This window comes from Lactuca sativa, chromosome 3 (assembly GCF_002870075.4).
Source record: "Lactuca sativa cultivar Salinas chromosome 3, Lsat_Salinas_v11, whole genome shotgun sequence".
NCBI classification, from domain to species: domain Eukaryota; kingdom Viridiplantae; phylum Streptophyta; class Magnoliopsida; order Asterales; family Asteraceae; genus Lactuca; species Lactuca sativa.
The window spans coordinates 140,108,618-140,132,264 of NC_056625.2; the positions used below are offsets into that span (position 1 = coordinate 140,108,618).

General features: G+C 41.2%; 1 non-coding gene across 1 annotated transcript; it reads right to left on the bottom strand.

The window, feature by feature from the left end:
- Nucleotides 1-21,949: 21,949 nt before the first annotated feature.
- On the bottom strand, nt 21,950-23,206 carry LOC111880275 (probable mitochondrial saccharopine dehydrogenase-like oxidoreductase At5g39410). Its single transcript, XR_006189908.1, has 2 exons — nt 22,810-23,206; nt 21,950-22,672 (listed from the first exon to the last, which is right to left on the bottom strand). It is a non-coding gene; the product is annotated as a probable mitochondrial saccharopine dehydrogenase-like oxidoreductase At5g39410 (transcript).
- Nucleotides 23,207-23,647: the final 441 nt, after the last annotated feature.

Sequence of the window (23,647 nt, forward strand, 5' to 3'; positions counted from 1 at the left end):
TGGTTAACCACATAGTACGCCCCGCGCACGTGAGGAATACATCCTGCATACTCACTGAGTAAACTCGGTTGATTAAGTTGACTTTGACCTAGATTTTACTAGGGTTTGATCTAGGGTATTTTAGGTATTTTGACCTATATGATGAGATTGTGTCCTTGAATTTACTAAGGTGATTGGTAGCATTAATCTTGGAGCGGCTTGCTATTTAATTTGCTTATCTGTCAGTGAGGTGAGTTTTCTCATTGTATCCATTGGTCGAAGGCACCAATGTCGGCCCATTACTTGTTATGTGCAATGCTAGTTGTCTCTGTGTTGCTTGCATGAAACACCAAGATCTTGACCCTTTCAATTGTATGTAATACCAGGATCTAGCCCCTGACACTTGTATGTAAGACCATGATTTGTCCCTTGGCATTATAGGGAAAGACGATGGGGGTAGCCCATGACACTTGTATGAAAGACCAGGATTTGGTCCTCGACATTGCAAGCAAACACCATGCGGTAGCCCATGGCACTTGTATGTTTTGTGTATGTGGTATATTGGAGAACTCACTAACCTTTGTGCTTATAGTTTATTTTTATGGTTTAAGGTACTTCCAATTCAAAATGGAGGGGCCCGATGTGATGGCACAACATCCTCCCCTCATGATTTTCCCCATTTGAAATAATTGTACTCTGATGTTTTGAATATTGTGACTTGATGTTTTGAACAATTAATGAATGGTTGGATAGACTTTTAAATGAAAATTTTCACCATTATTTTGGGATGTTACAATAAATGAAACTACCTACGAACACATGGGTTACAATTCTCCCCCACTTGAATCAAACTTCGTCCTCGAAGTCTGCCTCCACAAATAACTATGGATAATGCTCCCTCATCTCCTCCTAAAGCTCCCACATCTATTATAATCCTTTCTAATGCTACCATCTCACCTTCACTAATCCCACCTCCTTGTTCCTCATGGTCTTGGTCTTCCTATCGAGGATGGCAACAGGTCTCTCTATGTAGTTCAGACGCTCGTCCACTTGAATATCCTCCAATGGCACCACTGCGGAATCATCGACCAAACACTTCTTCAGGTGAGAGACGTGAAAAGTGTTGTGAATATGACCAAGCTTCTCAGGTAGCTCCAAATAATATGCAATTCTGCCCACCCGAGCAATAACCCGAAAAGGACCAAAATATATGGGGCCCAGCTTGCCCCACTTCCTAAACCGGATGACACCTTTCCAAGGTGACACCTTCAGAAGTACCATATCTCCGACCTAAAATTCCAAATCCGATTGGCGCCTATCAGCGTAACTCTTTTCTCGGCTATGTGTGGTCTGCAATCTCCCACATACCTGCTAAATCAACTCGGTTGTCCGAAGCACCACCTCCGTGCTACCCAAAACTCCCTGACTAAACTTGCCCTAACAAATCATGGTCCGATACTTCCTCTTGTAGATCATCTTAAAAGTAGGTCGATCAATATTGGCATGGTAGCTATCGTTGTAAGAAAAATCAACCAATGGGAGATATGTATCCCAACTACCGCCAAAATCCAGTACACATACCCAAAGCATATCCTCAAAGGTATGAATAGTTCGCTCACTCTGCCTATCAATCTGCGAATGAAAAGTCATGTTGAAAAGTAGACGATTATCCAACTCCTCATTGAACCTTTTCTAGAAACTGGAAGTGAACTGAACATCCCGATTTGAAACCACTGAGACTGGAACCCCATGTCGTTCCACAACCTCCTGAATATACACATCTGCCAACTTCTTCACATAGATTCTCTCCTGAATAGGAATGAAATGTGTACTCTTGATCAACGAATTCACAATGACCCGAATCGAATCCACCCATAGCATTGTATGTGGTAGCTTCGTTATAAAGTACATTGTGATCTCTTCCCATTTCCAAACGGGAACACCGAACGACTCCATCTTGCCATGAGATCGTTGATGTTCAGCCTTAAATTTCCTGCAAGTCCAACACCTCTTCACATACTAGACCACATCCCACTTCATACAAGGCCACCAATAATCAAGATGGAGGTCTCTATACATCTTTGTCGCACCCGGATGAATAGAAAACTTCGACATATGCTCCTCCTCCATCACAATATGTTGCATACCCCCAAAATATGGGACCCAAACTCTCGAATGAAGGGTCAACAATCCCTATCTATTACAATTAAAAAAGGACAACTTACCCACTATGCGCTCACTCTTCTGATGCTCCTTTTTCATAGCCTCAACTTGAGCCTCACATATCTTCTCCAAGAGTGGGGTAATCATTCTCATCCTTAAACATACAACCCTGATAGGAGTATCGGTTGCCTTGTGGCTAAGGGCATAGAACACCACATTGGCCTTCCCAATGTGATAAAGGATCTCACAATCATAATAACTCACCACATTGAGTCACCTGTGATGCCTCATGTTCAGATTTAGGTAATCCATCAAGTACCTCAAACTCTTTTGGTCCACGTAAATGATACTACGAACCCCATACAAGTAATGACGCCAAATCTTGAGGGTAAAAACCACCGCCCCCAGCTCCAAATCATGGTGGGCTAATTTGCCTCATGAGGCTTCAGTTGCCTCGAAACATAAGCTAACACACGACCCCTTTGCATCAATACTACACCCAATCCTAAAATCGACGCATTGCACTATACCACAAAATCATCCACACCCTTTGTGAGTGTCAAAATTAGAGCATTTCATAACTTCTGCCTCAAAGTCTCAAACGTTGTCGGCTACTCAGGCCCCCAACAGAAAGTAACCGACCTATTCGTTAACTCGGTCAACATAACTACGGTCCTAGAGAAATTCTCAATAAACCTTTGATAATACCTGGCTAAACCAAGGAAACTCTAAATCTCAAATGGAGATTTCGTAAACTCCCATTGTATCATGGCCTCGAAATGGCCGGATCAACCAAAATACCCTTCTGATTGACGAGGTGCCCTAAGAACTGCACCTCACATAACCAGAACTTGCACTTGGGGAAATTGGAGTGAATCCTATCCCTCCTCAGAGTCTCCAAAACCTCTCACATTTGATCCTCATGTTGCTCCTTGGTCTTAGAATAGACGAAGATATCATCAATAAACACAATGACTGACCGATCCAACATCGGCCTACAAACCCTATTCATGAGATCCATGAGCATTGATGGTGCATTGATGAGCCCAAATGGCATCACCATGAACTCGTAATGACCATAAGTAGTCCTGAAAGTCATCTTCTGAACATCCTCATCTCTAACCCTCATCTGATGATGGCTTGAACGTAGATCAATCTTGGAGAACTAAGATGCAATCTGTAACTAGTCGAATAAATCATCAATCCTCGGAAGTGGCTAATGGTTATTCATTGTTAACTTGTTCATCTCCCGATAATCAATGCACATCCTGTTGTAGCCATCTTTGTTCTTCACAAATAGAATCGGTGCTCCCCAGGGTGAACTACTCGATCATATAAACCCCTTATCTAATAACTCCTACAGTTGTCTAGACAACTCATGCATATTTGGCAGTTCTAACTAATAAGGTGCCTTGGCTATCGGAGTCGCACTTGGAACCAGATCAATAGGGAACTCAACCTTCTTTTTTGGAGGCACTTTAGGCAAGTCCTCCGGGAACACATCTGAATATTCTCGAATGACTTGCACATCATCATTCGTCTTCTTCCTCTCCTCTCTGGTATCCAATACATAATCCATAAAACTAGAACAACACTGCTAAATATATCTCCTAGCTCTTGCGGCTGAACAGAGAACCGGTCCATGTTGGGCAGCCTTTCCATGTATAACTCGTTCTACCCAACCTGGGGTTTGAACCTGAACTAACTGGTGCCCGAAATCAATCATCACCCCACTAGGGCTCAACCAAGCCATCCCCACGATCACATTGCTCTCGCATAAAGGAATAGGAACCAAATCAATCAGATATCGCTCACTAAATAACTCCAGAACACAACCACGATGAACCCTCGATACTCACACTGGACGATCGTCGGCGATCTCTACCTCAAATGGATAATCAAGCTCCCCAAGAGCATCACTGAACCTCTTATTGAGTGCACGAGATACAAATGATCAGGTATTGCCCATATCAAATAGAACTAAAACTGGAACACTGTTCACTAGGAACATTCCAGTAACCGCATCTAGTGATGCACGAGCTTCCTCGACTATCAGCTAGAACGCTCGGCCCTTCATAATTGGTTCATGCGCCTTGCCCTGATGACCGTCAGTAATCCTCAATGTCACTGGAGAGGGTGCTGCAACCGCTCCTCCTACCAAACTCGGACAAGTGGCCTTCTTGTGTCCCATATCATTGTAGTGGAGGAAAATCAAACCAGTTACATGGATGGCGGGGTAATCCCTGCTAAAGTGACTGGTCTTGCCACACTTATAACAGTCAGATCCACCCGCCCTACCAACTCCATTGTGCGCGTTGCCACAGCGGCCCCAGCCCTTTTTAGCCTCTCAAACACAAATCAACAACCTTAGGCTTCTTACCCGAGCGCTCTAATACCTGCGCCTGAACCGATTTCCTCTTCCTCACTGTCTCCATATCAATCTTCCACTCGCGAGCCCAAGCTATCATGTCCTCCAATGTCCTATATTTGGACATGCTCAGAAACTCCCTAGTCTCATCCTTTAGAATATCATGATACATGGCCTTCCTCATCTCCTCATCCACCACATAATACGGAACTACTAAATCCCTCTCTTGAAACATGGCAGTAATCTCCATCACTGACTCAGTAGTTTGAAGGAGGTCCTAAAACTCTCTCGCCAATTGCTATACCTCAATCACTGGTGCAAACTCAACCCTGAATCCTATCACAAAATTATTCCAAGTCATCGCCTCAACAGCCGCGTCCCCCAAGGCATGGCCTACCTCCTCCCACCAATCATAGGCTCTGTCTTTCAGAAGACAGGATGCAAGTCTATCCTTTGCCTCCTCGGGGTAGAAGCTAGTCTGGAAAACATTCGTGATGTCCGCCAACCATCTCCTACAAACAATGGAGTCCTACTTTCTGAAGAACGTAAGAGCCCCACATGCACAAAACTCTAGGAAAGTCATAGAGCGTGCACCCACCATAGCCATCATCTCAGTATGAAACATGTACAGATGCTCATCTAAAATCTTCATAATGCCCTCCTTGATCATACCAAATATTGCAGGAGTCTGCTCTAGAATGCTACAGGTGATCTCTAAAGAAATGAACTCGTGCATCTGATCATCCAATCGTCCTGCTCCAAAGCCCAAACCCGATCCCTCACTAGGACCTGAACCACCTCAAGTGACTACCATACTGAAAATAAACAATTCAAACCATTAGAACACTCAAGGAATCCCACACCCTATGAATCCATTAGTATCCTCATGATCCCTTGACTCAAGTACATATCATATGCTTCCAGTAGTAGGGGCCAAATACTACCTTCCACACCTGCCCGTACTTTCCTCAAGAGTCGACCTAATTCCCCTAAGTGACTTCTTTACTACCCAACATTGTCTATTCCCGCTAAACAACGCATCTTAAGCTATCATGATTCCTAGGTTCTCTTAGGTTCCTTTCCTGCCACTCTACGCCATCAGCTGCAGAAAAGACCCCCACTAACACTCGCTAACTACCTTACAAATATAATTACATGCAATAGACACTAGATAATTCTTGGAATGCAAGGTCTCAGATTACAATGGTTGGACTCAAACAAGAGCTGCAGAATAGAGTTAAACCTAACTTTCTAAAATTATATAATTTCTGTTACATGTAACCAAGCATATTCTCTTGATAGTTAACTAGTATTAATAATGGTTCTTAAAAGCACAAAGCAAGCAGCATTCAAGCATCAAGCTCTAACCAACGCCCTTCCTAATAGGCCATACTATCATATCATCTATAACTTATATTAGCATACAGTTCTAGAGGCCCATACAATACAAAGGCATTTCTCCTAACATAAAACTCTAAGCGGATCCTTTACCCTAATCTAGCATGCTATTAACATACTAAATCAAATAAACATGTATAGGTATTTTGGGAATACTTACTTCAGCTTGGTCGATTACACGCATCACACACCATTTTTATAAAAACCCATTTTGAAAAATCATTTTCTTTTTTACCAATTCCTTGGTTTAAGTTCAGACACACCCTAGAGTGTGCCTAAATCCCTCAAACCAAGGCTCTGATACCAAATTGTAAGAACCTAAAAATACTAAGTAAAATGTTTTATTTTTTAAGTCAACCAAAACCAATAATCATTCATTTCAACCCATCAAAGTATGACAATGTGGAAAAATTAGTTATCAGAGTACAATCCCAAAATTATAAAATATTGAACACTAATGGATGGGATGCGATCATGTCGGACCCTTCCTATTGGAACCGAAAGAACCTGAAAAACATTAAACATAAACCGTAAACACAAAGCTTAGTGAGTTCCTCAAAATACCACATACCATACATACAAATTAGCCTAAAGTTATAACGGGTCTATTTCAACCCTGAGTCCCTTCCGACTATCTAAGTCCATTTTGACTCCCTTAATATATTTCAACCGGTACGGGTTTGTTTCACCCCTACATCTAAGCATACCGTCATATTAACAAGATTCACAAAGACAACAAGTATATACATGCATGTAAGTAAGTGTCACAAAGACAACTATCATTCTACAACATAATCCAGTGGGCCGACATTGGTGCCTTCGACCCACGAGTATAGTGAAGAGACTCACCTCAAGCTGACGATATCCAAATCACACATGCATTGTTGATACGGAGGCTCCTCACGCTAAACACATCGAACCCAACCATAATTACTATTTAGTGTAATAACCCATGATTAAAGGTCCAAATCATTTTCTCTCGAACTAAGGGTAATATACCATTTTACCCTTCCTATATTGGACCCAATTAAACATGGCCCAAGGCCCAAAAGTGGCCCAAATAGGCTTTTAGGAGTATGTCATGCGTACTCCCCAGTTACACCCTGCGTACTGAGTTATCACCGAGAAGGAAACGGGGAAGACCTGTTATGCCATGCGTACCCCAAGGTTACACGCCAAACTTCCATTTTAAGCTCTTAATACCTTAAGACTATACGTCCAATTCACATATCTAAATCTTGGGAAAGTCCCAACTGATAAAGTTGACGACTTTAAGCTTTTTCATGGCTTAATAGAGCCTTTACTCAAACCCTATGTCTATAACTTCACAAAATGGAAAATAGCTCATGCATGGGAGGAATATAACCCTCAAGATCCAAATTTTATGACATAAGAACCTCAAAAAACACCAAGAAATGATAATCCTAAGCTCTAGAGTAGCATTTACTCATAAGACCCAAAACTATGGGGCCAAAATCATGAAAAACCCAAACTAACCTAGATCTATACAAAAGAACCATAAAGGTGAGAGCTTTATACCTCCAAAATCTTGCAAAGGTGAATGAAACTCTGGATCTACAAGCTCCAAACCCAAAAATCCTCAACGGTGTGCTTCTCCTTCTTCCAGATGCTCTAGGAATACTATAAAGGTCCAAAACAAGCTCTGGAATGTTAGGGTTTCAAAATGACAAAAAATGGGAAAAAAAGATGGTGATAAGGGAGGCCTCAAGGGTTATAAGGCCATTAAATAGGGTCTTAACCCAAAAAATTAATGTTCGAGTCCAGCGGCATTACGCCCTGTGTACTACATATAAGTCATGCGTCCAACTTCCTTAGCTACGCCCTGCGTAGCTGTAATATACGCCCCACGTAATGGACCAAAATGCAACAAGTTTAATAAGCCATAAATAAAATTACCTGGGAACATGGGTGTTATAGTATATTATGTAATATTACCAAATATACATTCAACACATATTCCAAATAATAAGCACTTAATTCACATATAATCTTTAAACATATAGTCAATATTTGAAGTAATAGATAATTATATTAAAATCATGTTCGTAAAAGTGACCATGCACTCACCTGATTAAGGTGGAAGACTTTCGGGAAAGTTAGCTCTTGTCTAACTTTCGATTTTCCCTTTTGAACGACCTAAATACGGATATTAATACGTTTCAACATTTGTTCATATTTATAAGGTTATGTTATCTATTTCCCAGATTCTTCAGTAATCCCAAGAAATACCAAATTCTATCGAATGAGGAATGTCCAGGTAAGATCATATTGGATGTAGGATCCGTTTGGTATATAAATATATTTTTTTGGAAAATCCACTTGAAACACCTCACTAAGATCTTGCCTAGACATCACTCTCGTAAGTAGATCAATCACTACAACAAATGGAATTACTGATAAATCTTATTTATATAGTTATAATAACGACTATAAACTTAAATTTAAGTTACATTTAAAATCAGAGTAAGTGATACTTAACTTATAGGTTTTCTAGCGAAAAATATGAAACTTCGTGGGCAGAACTTCAACGTTGAATATTCCTTTCTGCCAGCTTTTCCAATGCTACATCACCCCACTAAAATGCCCGAGAACTCAATAATTTGATATTGGGGGTGCGGGAAAAGGTTCTAAAGAGAGAGAGAGAAAAGCTCGAAATTGGCAACTAACAAGTGAAGTGTGGCCTGCTATTTAGAGGGTATGATTTTCACAAAAAGCATGTTGCGCTTTTTGATATGGTGCAACGTGCCCATGTGTTCGGCTTCTATGTTGCCACATCAACTTGAGGTTGGTGTGGGATTTGGTCTCATCCGGTGCCATGTGGTGCACTACTATGGTACCATATCGCCTTCATAGGTAATTTTTTGCAATCTTCGAAAAATCGTATCTCTCGCATACGAGCTTCATTTTCGACATTCTTTATATTCACGGATTCGTCTTTCTGTGTACTACAACTTTTCTTTAGATCTCAACAGCTAGTTCGCATTCTATTTTCACTTTATATTTTATAAAGATTACACTTCGAAAGCTCTTGCGAAATTCATAACTTCTTCGTTTGAGCTCTGTTCTCGGCGTTCTTTACATCTACAGATTAGTATTTACGAGGACATCAACTTTCATTTACATTACTTTGGCTAATAAGTACTCGATTTTTGTTTCATATTTTACAGCAAATACTGACGCACTCTATCGAGCGTGCAACTTCGAAACATCATAACTTACTCAAACGACATAGGTTTTGGTGTTCCTTATACTCACGAGTTCGTAATCTCGACTACTACAACTTTCATTTTTTCAAAATAATCTTTTTATTATAAATATTATTTACGTAATTCGTTATGTTTATAATAAGATTTAATACAAATATTATATACCCATAATATTTGTTCATATAACATGTACACAATAAATAAATATTTATTCATTATTGAATATAATGAATAATCGCAACTCAAACCACTATAACATTTAGCTCGAATTCACAGGTGCTACCCAAAATACATGGAAACTCATCCTTCCGAACCCACTCAACCAACTCAATTTTTAATTTTAAAACAAACCGAACTTATAAAAAATCATACAAAACTAATTCACAAATTATTAAAAAACATACAAAACTAATTCATAAAATAACTAAAAACATACAAATATTTTGGTACAATTATAGAAGCATAGAGTACAAGTTGTCATCACATGGTTGAAAGTGGTGGAGACTGGTTAGGGAAGCACATATCAATCCATTACTCCCAACCAGCGGTACCTCCTTCCTTTTTTGCCACGACTATGTCCTCCTTAAGAGTTATATTTGTTCTTTTATTCTCTCTCTCTGTAGCACCTGGTTCTTGGTATGTATTATGTTATTAAATCTTCCTTTATTTTTGCATTTTTTGCCTTGGACTCGGCGAGTCGAAGGACTGACTCGCCGAGTAGAAGCGGGATGAGGCACGGGGTTTAAGTTGCGGACTCAGCGAGTCGAGTCCCGGACTCGACGAGTAGCCGTTGTTTGGAAAAAAAACCCTAATCCAGGGGTTTGCACCCTATTTAAACAACCTTATGCCGCCTCTTTCCCCCTTTATGCTCCCAAACACTCCTCATAGCAAACCGTAGCCGTTTTTGAGAGGATCTATGGCCTTTTGAGTGAATCTTGTGAGTTTTGATCTCAAGGAAGAAGGAAGAGCATATGAGGATCAAGAAGGGACTAAAGGATTCGAGTTTGGTTCATCGTTTGCAGTCTTTGGAAGGTATAAAGTTTGAACCTTGCTCATTCATTTGTTAGATCCCTCTTTGAGGTGATTTAGGGCTTTTATAAGCCATTTTTGGTGGCCAACCATGTTTGAAAACATGGTTGGGGGTTTGGGCTTATGTATCATGTCATTTTATGAGCCACAGGTCAGGTCTAGGTTGCTTTTTGCACCAAGGAAGGCCCCATGCAACAAAAGAACCATTTTAGAGCCTTTTAAGCTCTAATGTCCCATGCATGCACGTAAAGTTTGTAACTTTACGTGCTAGATCGAGTTTAGGGGCCTGGATATATCATTTGGTTAAGTGTTGTACATCAAAAATCGAAGTTCTTAGTAAGGAATGTGATAGACTCAGCGAGTGGTAGGGGTGGAATAGTCCCTAGTTACTGGTTGAAAGATACCGATGACGATTACCGGTTGGAAGATACTGATGACGATTACCGGTTGAAAGATATCGATGACAATTACCGGTTGAAAGTTACCGATAACGATTACCGGTTGAAAGATACCGATGATGATTACCAGTTGAAAGATACCGATGGTATTGTATGTGGTATGATGGGGGAACTCACTAAGCTTTGTGCTTACGGTTTCAATTTTTGGTTTCAGGTACCTTTTCATCCAAGGGGAAGGAGTTGGCGGCATAGCATGGCATCACACACTCACATATGATTTCCGCACGGTGTTTTCTGGGATTGTACTCTGATATGACATTTGTTCATGGTTGTGGGTTTCAAATATGATACTTGGTTTTGAGATGACGTGTTTATACAATATTTTCTAATGAATGTTTATGAATTAATTAATCAAAACTGAAATTTTTGGGCTTGAATTTTGGGATGTTACAAGTTGGTATTAGAGCCCTGGTTTGAGGGATTCGGACACGCCCTCGGGGGTGTCTGGACTCAAACTAAGGGGCTAAAAGAGTTTTACAATAAAATGGTTTTCTAAAAATCTAAGCAAAAGGATTTTATGAAAGACAAGGTGTGTGATGCACGTGACTGGCCGGGCTCAAGTAAGTTTTTCCAAGATACCCATACATGTTATGTTATGCTATATGGCTTGATTTAGAATCGCATGCTAGTTAGGGCTAAGGATCTAGGAGGATGCCTTCTATGCCTATTGTATGAGCTGTATGCTAGGGCTGTTTAGTCAGCAGTAGGATGGCCTGTATAGGTTATGCCTGATTTGGTTACTCGATGCACGAATGCTGCTTGCTTTGTGCTATAGGGGTTCTGGCTATTTCCAACTAACTAAGGAGCGGATATGTAACAGTACCTGCAAGTTAGTTAGGGGGAAATGGTAGGGGCTCCTGTGCAGCTGATGGTGGAGAGTAGGTCGGAGAATGCCCTAGGGAAGCCTAGGATCAGGTTAATGGAAAGGGGTATCGGTAAAGGGACCTGGTGAAGTCGAAGCAATCCTTGAGAAAAGCATGGGTAGATGTGGAAGGTAGTATGGGCCCGTACTACTGAAAGCAGAGGACCCGTACTCGAATCAACGAGGGCCTAGATGAAATTGGGAACCTTGGGGAGTGTGTTAGATCTCTCGAGTATATGTATGATCCTGATGTGTATATGTGTGTTTTCAATATGGTGACCACACAACTTGGAGCAGGAGGTTCCGGATTAGGATCAGGATCGGGCTCGGGTTCGGGATCCGAGCAGGTTGATGACGGGCTACGCGAGTTCATTGCGTCTGAGATAACGAGAAGCATCCTTGAGTCGACCCCTATCATCTTCGGTTCGATCAAGGAGGGGATTGTTGAGCTGATGGAGGATCGTCTTCGATCATTCAGGAGTGATATGGCGTCTAGCCAGATGGGTACGCGCACACTGTCCTTTAAGGACTTTCGTGGGAGTGGTGCGCCGTATTTCCATGGGGCGAAAGACCCCATTGCTGCTAGGAGATGGATCGCAGACATTGAGTCTGCACAGCTGACGAGCTTCTGCCCAGAGGGATCGAAGGTGAGATATGCAGCAGGATGCTTGCGAGACAGGGCTAGGGATTGGTGGGAGTCTATTGGCGACTCATTAGGATCCTCGGTTGTTGAGGCTATGAATTGGTCGGATTTTGTGACCAGATTCAGGGCGGAGTTTGCGCCAGCTGTGGAGCTTCAGTGGCTGGCCAGGGAGTTTTTGGATATGAGGCAGACTACGAAGACTGTGGCGGAGATCACCACCAAGTTCTGGGAGAGGGCATTGTTGGTGCCCTAGTATGCGGGTGATGAGGATATGTGGAGGACCCGCTACCACGACATGCTACAAGCTGACATTCGGGAGCATGTTAGTTTTTCAGCTTGCCCTACATTGGATTCCATGATTGCCAGGGCTAGGGAGAGGGAGATTGATGTGGAGCACGTCCAGAAGAGGAAGGTAGTGGAGCGGCTGACAACTAGGGCTTCGGGGAAGAAGCCCAAGGGATCTGATGGTAGGCCGAAAGACCAGGTAGGACGGGACCGCTGTGGGAAATGCGGTCGGTCACACGAGGGATCTTGTCGCACTGGGTTGGGTTCGGGCTGCTATAAGTGTGGCAAGGTAGGGCATTCTGGCAGGGATTGTACTGACCCCGCCCCTGCGGTACAGATGGCAGACCTGATTTGCTTCCATTGCAATCAGAGGGTCACAAAAGGGCCAATTGCCCGAGATTGACAGCAGCATCAGCAGCAGTGCCAACGGCAGCGCCGGTCTCAGTGACGGCGCGGGTTATAGATGGCCAGAAGGTCAAGGCAGAGGTTCCAGTGGTGCGGAGCTGAGCATTTCAGCTGACAGCCAAGGAGGCACGCGCTGCACCCGATGTGGTGACGGGTACGATTCTTTCCCTCTGATCTTTTTTTGTGTTGAGATTGTGTTATTAATATGTGCTCTGTTTAGGATCGTTCCATGTGAACGACATCCCGGTTCTGGTATTGTTTGACTCGGGCGCTACCCGATCATTTGTGTCTCTTGCACTTAGCAAGACATTTTCCGAGTCTTCGGGCATCTTGGATTGCCCTCTAGAGGTAGAGATTGCAGATGACCATTCGGTGCGGGCATCGACAGTATTTCGAGATTGTGTGCTGAGGTTATTTGAGGAGCGCTACCTGGTAGACTTGGTTCCCATTCTATTGCGTGGAAACAAGGTGATAATAGGCATGGATTGGCTCAGCCCTAATGGGGAAGTGATCGACTGCGCACAGCAGTTGGTGCGGGTCAGGACCCCAAGTGGGGGAGAGCTGGTGATTCAGGGCGAGAGGCCACATCGAGGACCAGCTTTATGTTCAGCAGCGAGAGCTAGGCGTTACCTTCAGCAGGGTTGCGCAGGTTATGTCGCGTATGTTATGGATACCCGGGAAACTGGTAGGGCGACGGTGGACGATGTACCTGTGGTATGGGAGTTTGCGGACGTATTCCCTAAGGAGTTGCCTGGGATACCTCCGGAATGATAGATGGAATTCTGGATCGACCTAGTTCCTAGTGCGGTTCCGATAGCCAAGGCACCGTATCGGTTGGCTCCTCCTGAGATGCAGGAGTTGTCTACGTAGCTGCAAGACCTGTTAGACAAGGATTTCATTAGACCGAGCAGTTCACCCTGGGGAGCCCTGATTCTGCTTGTGAGGAACAAGGACGGGTCGCATCGGATGTGTATAGATTATCGGGAGCTGAACAAGGTAACGGTGAAGAACCGCTACCCACTCCCGAGGATTGATGACCTCTTTGACCAGCTACAGGGAGCATCTTGGTTCTCCAAGATTGATTTGCGTTCAGGGTATCATCAGATGAGGGTCGGAGAGGAGGATGCGCAGAAGACTGCGTTTCGGACATGTTATGGCCACTATGAGTTTGTGGTGATGCCTTTTGGGCTCACCAATGCTCCTGTCACATTCATGGATCTCATGAACCGCGTGTGTAGACCAATGTTAGATCGGTCTGTGATAGTATTTATTGATGACATCTTGGTTTATTCCAAGATGCAGGGGCAGCATGAGGAGCATCTGCGGGAGGTTCTGGACACTTTGAGGAGGGAGAACTTGTATGCTAAGTTCTCCAAGTGTGAGTTATGGTTGTGCGAGGTGCAGTTTCTTGGGTACCTTGTCAACCAGAACGGGATTTTGGTAAATCCGGCCAAGGTAGAGGCCGTGATGAATTGGGAGGTTCCGAGGTCTCCATCTGAGATTCGGAGCTTTCTAGGTTTGGCAGGCTACTATCGGAGATTCATTCAGGACTTCTCCAAGATAGCAGTTCCGCTCACCCGAATGACTAAGAAGTCGGTGGTGTATCGCTGGGGGCCTGAGCAGCGGGCCGCATTTGAGACGCTGAGACAAAGATTGTGTGAGGCACCAATTTTAGCCCTGCCAGAGGGCATGGAGGATTTTGTTGTGTACTGCGACGCATCCATCACAGGATTGGGCGCGGTATTGATGCAGAGAGGGCATGTCATCGCCTACGCGTCGAGGCAGCTGAAGCCTCACGAGGCGAACTACCCGACGCATGATTTGGAGTTGGGGGCTGTTGTGTTCGCCCTCAAGATTTGGCTGCATTACCTCTACGGGGTGGGCTCGTTGTACGATTTACACAGACCAAAAGAGTTTGAGGTATCTCATGGACCAGCTAAATCTGAATATGAGGCAGCGTCGGTGGCTTGATGTGGTGAAGGATTATGATTGCGAGATCCTCTACCATCTGGGGAAGGCCAATGTCGTAGCCGATGCGCTTAGCCGCAAGGCAACGCCGATCAGGGATATTTGTCTAAGGATGACAATGGTGACTCCGCTTCTGGAGCAGATCCGGGAGGCTCAGCAGGAGGCTATAAATGAGGAACATCGGAAGAGTGAGCGGATTGTGGGGCGGGTTTCCTCTTTCAATTATGATAGCCGAAGGTTATTAACTCTTCACCGTAGGGTGTGGGTCCCTTATCACGGAGGAGTACGCCAGGTCCTGATGGAGGAGGCGCATAAATCCCGATTCTCCATTCATCCCGAGGCAACGAAGATGTATAGGGATCTTCGTCTGGACTATTTGTGGCCATGCATGAAGCGGGATGTGGCATGGTACGTGGAACGGTGCTTGACCTGCAGGAAGGTCAAGGCCGAGCATCAGAGACCTCACGGAAAAATGCAGCTGTTGGATATCCCGCTGTGGAAATGGGAGGATATTACGATGGATTTTATCACGAAGCTTCCCAAGACCGCGCGGGGGATGGATTCGATATGGGTCATCGTGGATCGATTGACCAAGAGCACCCACTTTATTCTGATTCAGGAGAACATCTCGGCCGAGAAATTGGCCGATATCTATATCAGGGAGGTAGTGACGCGGCACGAAGTACCAGTTTCGATGATTTCAGACAGAGACGTGCGGTTTACTTCCAGGTTTTGGAAGAGGTTTCATGATGAGCTGGGTATTCGTCTGCATTTTAGCACCGCTTTTCACCCGCAGATGGATGGCCAGAGCTAGCAGACCATCCAGACTCTGGAGGATATGTTGCGGGCATGCGTTTTAGATTTCGGAGGTAGTTGGGATACCTACCTCCCTTTGGCAGAGTTCTCGTATAATAACAGCTATCATGCGAGTATCGACCGTCCTCCCTTCGAGATGTTGTATGGGAGGAGGTGCAGGACCCCGATATGTTGGGGCGAGGTTGGCTAGAGAGTCATGGGGAGCACCGAAGTAGTGCTGAGGACGATAGAGAAGATTCAGCAGGTCCGGAGCAGACTTCAGACTGCTCAGAGTCGGCAGAAAAGTTACACCGATAAGTGTCGATCAGACCTGGAATTCCAGGTCAGGGATATGGTTCTCCTGAAGGTGTCTCCATGGAAGGGCGTCATCGGATTCAGCAAGCGGGGCAAGTTGGGCCCAAGGTATATCGGACTGTTCAGGGTTGTAGCCCGGGTGGGCAAGGTGGCATACCGACTGGATCTGCCAGCCGAGCTCAGTCAGATCCACAGCACTTTCCACGTCTCTCAGCTGCGGAAATGCCTAGTGGACGATACGGCGGTGGTACCCTTAGAGGACATTCAGGTTGATGGCAGCCTGAATTACATCAAGTGGCCTGTGGCGATCCTTGATCGGAAGTCGAAGGATCTGAGGAACAAAAGAGTAGAACTCGAGAAGGTGTAGTGGCAGCACCGGAAGGGGTCGGAGTGGACTTGGGAGCTAGTGAGTGAGATGATGGAGCACTACCCCGAGCTGTTTCAGGATCGAGCAGCAGACTTCAAGGACGAAGTCTAAAATAAGTGGGGGAGATTTGTAGCTCCTGGTTCTTGGTATGTATTATGTTATTAAATCTCCCTTTATTTTTGCATTTTTGGCCTTGGACTCGGCGAGTCGAAGGACTGACTCGCCGAGTAGAAGCGGGATCAGGCGCGGGGTTTAAGTTGCGGACTCAGCGAGTCGAGTCCCGGACTCGGTGAGTAACCGTTGTTTGGATAAAAACCCTAATCCAGGGGTTTGCACCCTATTTAAACAACCTTATGCCGCCTCCTTTCCCCCTTTGTGCTCCCAAACACTCCTCATAGCAAACTGTAGCCGTTTTTGAGAGGATCTATGGCGTTTTGAGTGAATCTTGTGAGTTTTGATCTCAAGGAAGAAGGAAGAGCATAGAAGGATCAAGAAGGGACTGAAGGATTCGAGTTTGGTTCATCATTTGCAGTCTTTGGAAGGTATAAAGTCTAAACCTTGCTCATTCATTTGTTAGATCCCTCTTTGAGGTGATTTAGGGCTTTTATAAGCCATTTTTGGTGGCCAACCATGTTTGCAAACATGGTTGGGGTTTGGGCTTCTGTATCATGTCATTTTATGAGCCACAAGTCAGATCTAGGTTGCTTTTTGCACCAAGGAAGGCCCCATGCAATAAAAGAACCATTTTAGAGCCTTTTATGCTCTAATGTCCCATGCATGCACATAAAGTTTGTAACTTTACGTGCTAGGTCGAGTTTAGGGGCCTGGATCTATCATTTGGTTAAGTGTTATACATCAGAAATCGAAGTTCTTAGTAAGGAATGTGATAGCCTCGGCGAGTCCATTTCCTGGACTCGGCGAGTCCAAGGGTTTTGGTCCCATATCAGTGAGGGTCATAAGGACCAGTTGAGTGTCGAAAGGGTTTTGGGAGTCCCGAGGAGTGACCCAACGTTCTGGACTAAGAAAAGTGTTCTGGGAATTCATGGTACTCGGCGAGTGCATGAACGGACTCGGCGAGTCCAAGACAATCTTCATGGTACTCGGCGAGTTGTTCATCAACTCGGCGAGTCGAGGACAGAACGTGTTCATAAGATGAAGAGTAACTCGACGAGTTGTTCATACAACTCGGCGAGTCGGATGTGGATTCAGTCGGTGTTCATTTAGAAGGAAAACTCGTCGAATCATCGCCTAACTCGACGAGTAGAGACGGGTATGAGGTCTGATGAAAGGATAGGGACTCGGCGAGTTGGCGAGCCAACTCGGCGAGTCAGGTCAACTTGAAGTAGACTTTGACTTTGACTTGGTCAAGGGGTAAAATGGTCATTTTACCCTAAGGGTAGATGTCAGTTTCTGACTAAGTGTTTTGTGGGAATCATAGCCAGAGGAGTTCCGGAGCAGCAGCGGCAACAATCAGAGGATTCCCGTACAGTTCAGCAGCTACGAGGTGAGTTACCTTCCAGTAGGGGTGGGTCTAAGGCCACAATGCCCGCCCACCATTGAGGAGTATTTAGAAGATAATTGTCTTTGTGATAATTTATCTTGGTTTGGTATGTGTTTGGTTATGATTTATATCTGTATAATATGTTGCATGATAGGGATAGTTTCCCTGATAGTGGTCCGTAGGAGCAAGGGGTAGGTCAGTACCCGGATATGTCTGAATGTGTGCTTATATCTTGCTATTGTATGCTAGTGATAGGGGTGGAATAGTCCCCAGTTAATGGTTTAAAGATACCGATGACGATTACCGGTTGAAAGATACCGATGATGATTACCGGTTGAAAGATACCGATGGTATTGTATGGTATGTGGTATGATGGGGGAACTCGCTAAGCTTTGTGCTTACGGTTTCAGTTTTTGGTTTCAGGTACCTCTTCATCCAAGGGGAAGGATTCGGCGGCATAGCATGGCATCACACACACTCACATATGATTTCCGCACGGTGTTTTCTGGGATTGTACTCTGATATGACATTTGTTCATGGTTGTGGGTTTCAAATATGATACTTGGCTTTGAGATGACGTGTTTATACAATATTTTCTAATGAATGTTTATGAATTAATTAATCAAAAATGAAATTTTTGGGCTTGAATTTTGGGATGTTACACACACTCTCTCTCTCTCTCTCTCTCTCTCTCTCTCTCTCTCTCTCTCTCTCTCTCTCTCTTCTACCACCGATCATAGATTTATCTCCTATATAAGCCCTCATCTTCTTCGTATGAAAAAAAACCCTAGTTGTCATGACCATCATGACGAAAAAATAAACTTCCAAAAACCTTTTAGAATAACGAATATCAACACCTACGTTCACTCATGCTAAATTTAGACAAGCTCAACTATGAGGTATTGCATGAGCTTTTCAAAACACATTGGTTGAGTTTCGATGAGCTGGATCACCTCACTGACGCCAATTTACCCGTTATAAAAAAATTTAGTATTGAATTGATGAGTTTGACTTTCCTACGAAAGATTTCAAGACCAAACACAATCCCCCCCCCCCCCCCCCCCCCCCGGCGGGTTTGACATCACCATAGATCTCTACCCAATCCACCCGCATAAGTCCACTACTTTTGCACTCCTATATTACACACCTTCCACTTTTCACCAAAGACTCGGTCATATCGGGAAAGGCATGCTTCATTAGTAATTTATCGCAATTTTATTCACTATAATAAAGCCATGTCTAATGTGTTATGACATGCATGTCAACTTAACAAACACATCAACCTTCCATTTTCTTACTTTACTAATACATTCGATTTATAGAGACATATCTAATTTGTAGTGTTTAATGGTTTGAAAACCAACCTCGTACACTGACAATCAAATCATGTTCATAAAACTATACAAAAAACCACCCCCATACAATCGCATTTTCATCTTTAAATGTCTTAGCTACCCTCATCTCCAAACTCCACAAAAAAATAGCTCCCTGCTATCAATCGTGCATCTTCCTCGATTACCCATCCAACCATCGATGTTTTCATCATCTCAATATCTATCACATTATAACTTACACATCTATTTTTCATAAAGGTAATTAATGTAAATGAAATATTTACATATGTTTTCATTAATTTTTTAGGATGATTTTAAATAAACTCTTATTTTTCTTAAATAAAATTTCACCTATAATTAAATCATATTTATAACAAAAAAATATATGTTTTTGTATTATAATGTATCAGTGTAATTATTGATTATTATTATTATTATTATTATTATTATTATTATTATTATTATTATTTTGCTAATATTAATATCAATAAAAATATTATTATCATTCAAATTTTTATATAATGTTCTTCCTATGATAATTTATTTTTCAAAGGATAATCATAATATTTATGATTATATATTATACGTTGTTTTTATTGTTATTGTATTTATCATTTATAAGTGGAACAAGTCATGAAAATTAAATATCTTATATTAATTAGTCATCAAATAATGCATGAATGCATGTAAAACGAAGGTGGAAAAGTGCATAAAAGGCCAGAAGCTCGTTTTCCACATTTTCATGATGTTCCCATTATCATATTACTTCAAAGTGTTGGTGATTAAATTATCAACGATCAAAAGGAAAAAGGAGAAATTATTTTATGTGTCTTTGGAACGACATAAATTATTATTAAAAGGACAAACAGAAGAAAAAAAAATACAAATACCAAATAATCAAAAGTATATTCAACCCACTTAATCATTCTTTAATTTGTTGTTTTTATTAAATATCTGAAAGATTTTTGAGAAATAATTTTATGAAAAAATATTCTTTTTAATTGACCACTCAAAAAGTAAAAATAGGCTTAAAGATATTAGGATATCTCTAATAGTTAACATTTTAAAAGCTTTATATAGATCAAAAAACTTTTGTTATAAACCTATTGTATTGATTGACCTTTTAAATTTTTTTTAAGAAATTAAAAAATAATAAATATTACCCTTATATGATTTTTCAATTTTTAAACTAACGTAATAATTATAAAAATAACGTTTATTTGATTTTAATATTTTAATAAACAAAAAATTACTAGATAGTATGTTACGGTAATGTTTTTAATTTTTTTTATCTTTGGTATATATATTATTTTGAAAATTTTAAAAATTACTACGATATATTCAATACTATTTTCTATAATTAATTAAATATATTACGTCATAAAAAATTAATCTTCAAATATAACTAGGATGTAAAATAAACTATTCTGAAATATAAGGGTCAAATGGACAAAAACTAAAAGAGGATTAAAATCTATATATCTATATATCTATTACAATAATAAAAGTTAAAACACTTTAACCTATTAATTTGAAACTCCAAGAATCTTTTAAAAGTCTTTTCATAATGATTGTAATAATTTCAATTTGTGCTACTTAATTTATTGATTAATAAGAATAAGAATATCAATGATTTGAAATTCTTAATTCTTCAACTTATGATATTTAATTGATTAGTTTTATTTTTTTTAACAACAAACCTACTTTACCCTTAAATAACTTCTAAATTTATCTATGTCTTTTATAGGACTTGAACCCTCGACCTTAAGAAATGAGGACAACACCGGATACCGTTGAGTTAGAAATAGGGATGGAAATTTCATCCGACCCGGTGGGGAACCCGGTTGACCCGCCCCAACCGGGGATGGGTATTCCCCGCCAAAATGGGTATCGGGTACGGGGCTGGGAATCCCCGTTATGCTAAAATCGGGGATGGGTCGGGGTCGGGTATAACAATCCCCAACCTGTCCCGCCCCCGCTTTGATTACTATATATATATATATATATATATATATATATATATATATATATATATATATATATATATATATATATATATATATATATATATATAGGGAGAGGATCAAATGAGAACACCTAAAAGGTTGAGCACGCAAGAACAATTCTGGACCAATCAATATATAAGGGCATACTAGTAAATGTATATTTTAATTAAATTAAAATAAAATAAAATTTAATCAAATTCCCTTAAATTTAGGATCAGTTACCAAAAAAGAAATAAATATTCAATTTTTTATTTTTCTTATTAATAGAATATAAAAAAAAAAATTTGTCAAAATTTATTTTAAAACTGAAAAAAAAAATTCTTAAAAAAATCAATTTTTTTCTACTATTTCACATTTTTTTTTTTGTTTAAAAAAATGAATAGAAATCGAACACCAAATTAGTACATTTGTATTCATAAATGATTTTTTTTTCAAAAAAACCTGATACTACTCCAATCACAAATAATTACATATCAATTTACAAGTAATCTAATTCCTTTTTTTTAATCAATTGAAAATAAAAAGAGTGTAAAAATTATCATTTCTTCAAAAAAAAAAAATACCTCTAATCATAAATAAATATACTCATTAACGCATTATTACATTGTTATTCACAAACGAATACACTGCTATTAACAAATGAGTACCTTGTTATTCACAAATGAATACACTGTTATTAACAAATGAGTACCCTGTTATTCAGAATTGAATAAATGAATGTTTCTAATCATCAATAAATACATTCACTCATTGTTATTCACAAATGAATACACTTGTATTCACACATAAATGCACTGCTATTTATTCACTGTTATTCACACATGAATGCACTGTTATCCACAAATTTTATGAATAACTGTAATTCATAGATAAATACAATTTTTCATTCTTCCATTTCCTCTCACACTCCCTTCTTTTTCTCCTATCTTCGAGGTGCAACAAAAACACCCCCACCAGAGGTGTTTGCTGGTGGTTTCCGGCGAGCCAAGGGCAGCAGCCCCCTCCGTTTTCTCCTACTGTTTTACGACACACCAAGCAACCCAAACACCCCCTGTTGTCGTTTTCTTTCTGCCTTCCTCCCCCTCTCATCGACAGTAACTGGAACAAGAAAAAGAAGTGGTGAAGAGGAGAGGATTCACTAAAGCCATGGTCGATGAACCACATCTTGAAACTGGCGCTAGCGACTTCTTCCTCTGTGGGACCTTCCTTTCTGAACCCTCCAAAACTGGAAAAAGATGGGAATTTCAATAGAAGCCACCTCTCGAATGAGAAGCTGCCCAGAAGCCCAATTGATATCTCGGTGACGATGATCCCAATCATACCTAGAAGATTCTTGGTGGCAATCTTTACTCTGAAATGAGAAGGTTTTATTGTAGACCAAAAGGAGGAGTGTTTCTTTGCATGTTTAGGATCCTCACTAACTCCTTCAAGATCGTTTGGGTTTTCTGTAAGAGTGGAAAGCGTTCTCCGGACAACGGTGGCATCGGCTGATAGTAGTTTAACAGCCCAAAGGCCCTTCTGTTTTTGGTGTTCTATGGTTGATCCTTTTGGAGGAGGAGGACCAGGGATCTGAGAGAACACAAGGCAGATTCGAACGAATCAAAAGTTTAATATAGTCGAAATTATTTCGGAATTTGAATTCAGCAGGAAAGATCAGACGAAATGATGAATGTATCATACGAAACAAACCGGAAATATAGCCTTACCGTAGGTCAAGCTCTTTTGGGTCTTGATCGTCGAAGCTCCGCCAGTTTATCAACATTAGCCACTCCTAAAACCGCAGACTCAAAAGTCCCAAAATTACCTGCTATATTTTTATCCGATTCAAGGGACAGGTAGGCTTCAACTCGATTGGGAGCTGCCGGCGAAACCCACTGCCTGGAATTGAACATCAACCCTATTTCTGTCGGAATTGAATAAAACACAGTGGCGATGATTCCAATCGAGGACGAGCTTAGCTTCCCTCCAAACACCCCCTGTTGTCGTTTCCTCCCCTCTCCGTTCATGAATCCTCTCCTTCTGATCAAAAGCAATTTAGAGATCCTATTTCCCTTTCCCCCTTTTTGGCTTCATCGATTCCAATCTGTCTCACCGTTCTTTTCCCTTTTTTGGTGGATCGATGATGTAGGGTGGAGGCGTACCAAGGTTTATAGAGAGAGATGAAGAGAGAGATGGGAAATAGAAGGAAATAGGCGAGTGATTGAGGAATTATAGGAATTAAATAATTGTGGTAAAGGTCCAATTACTATAATACCCTTATCACCATTTGAAGTTACACTTTAATACCTGTAACTTTTAAAATTTTATATAAATGGCCCATTTAATAATAACTTAGATTTAGTTTTTTAAATGGTTCAGATCTGCTCTCGCGTTCTTCACCTTTTGGCTGTTCTCATTTGATCCTACTCATATATATATATATATATATATATATATATATATATATATATATATATATATATATATATATTAGTATATATATATATATATATATATATATTAATATTATATACTCATATATATATATATATATATATATATATA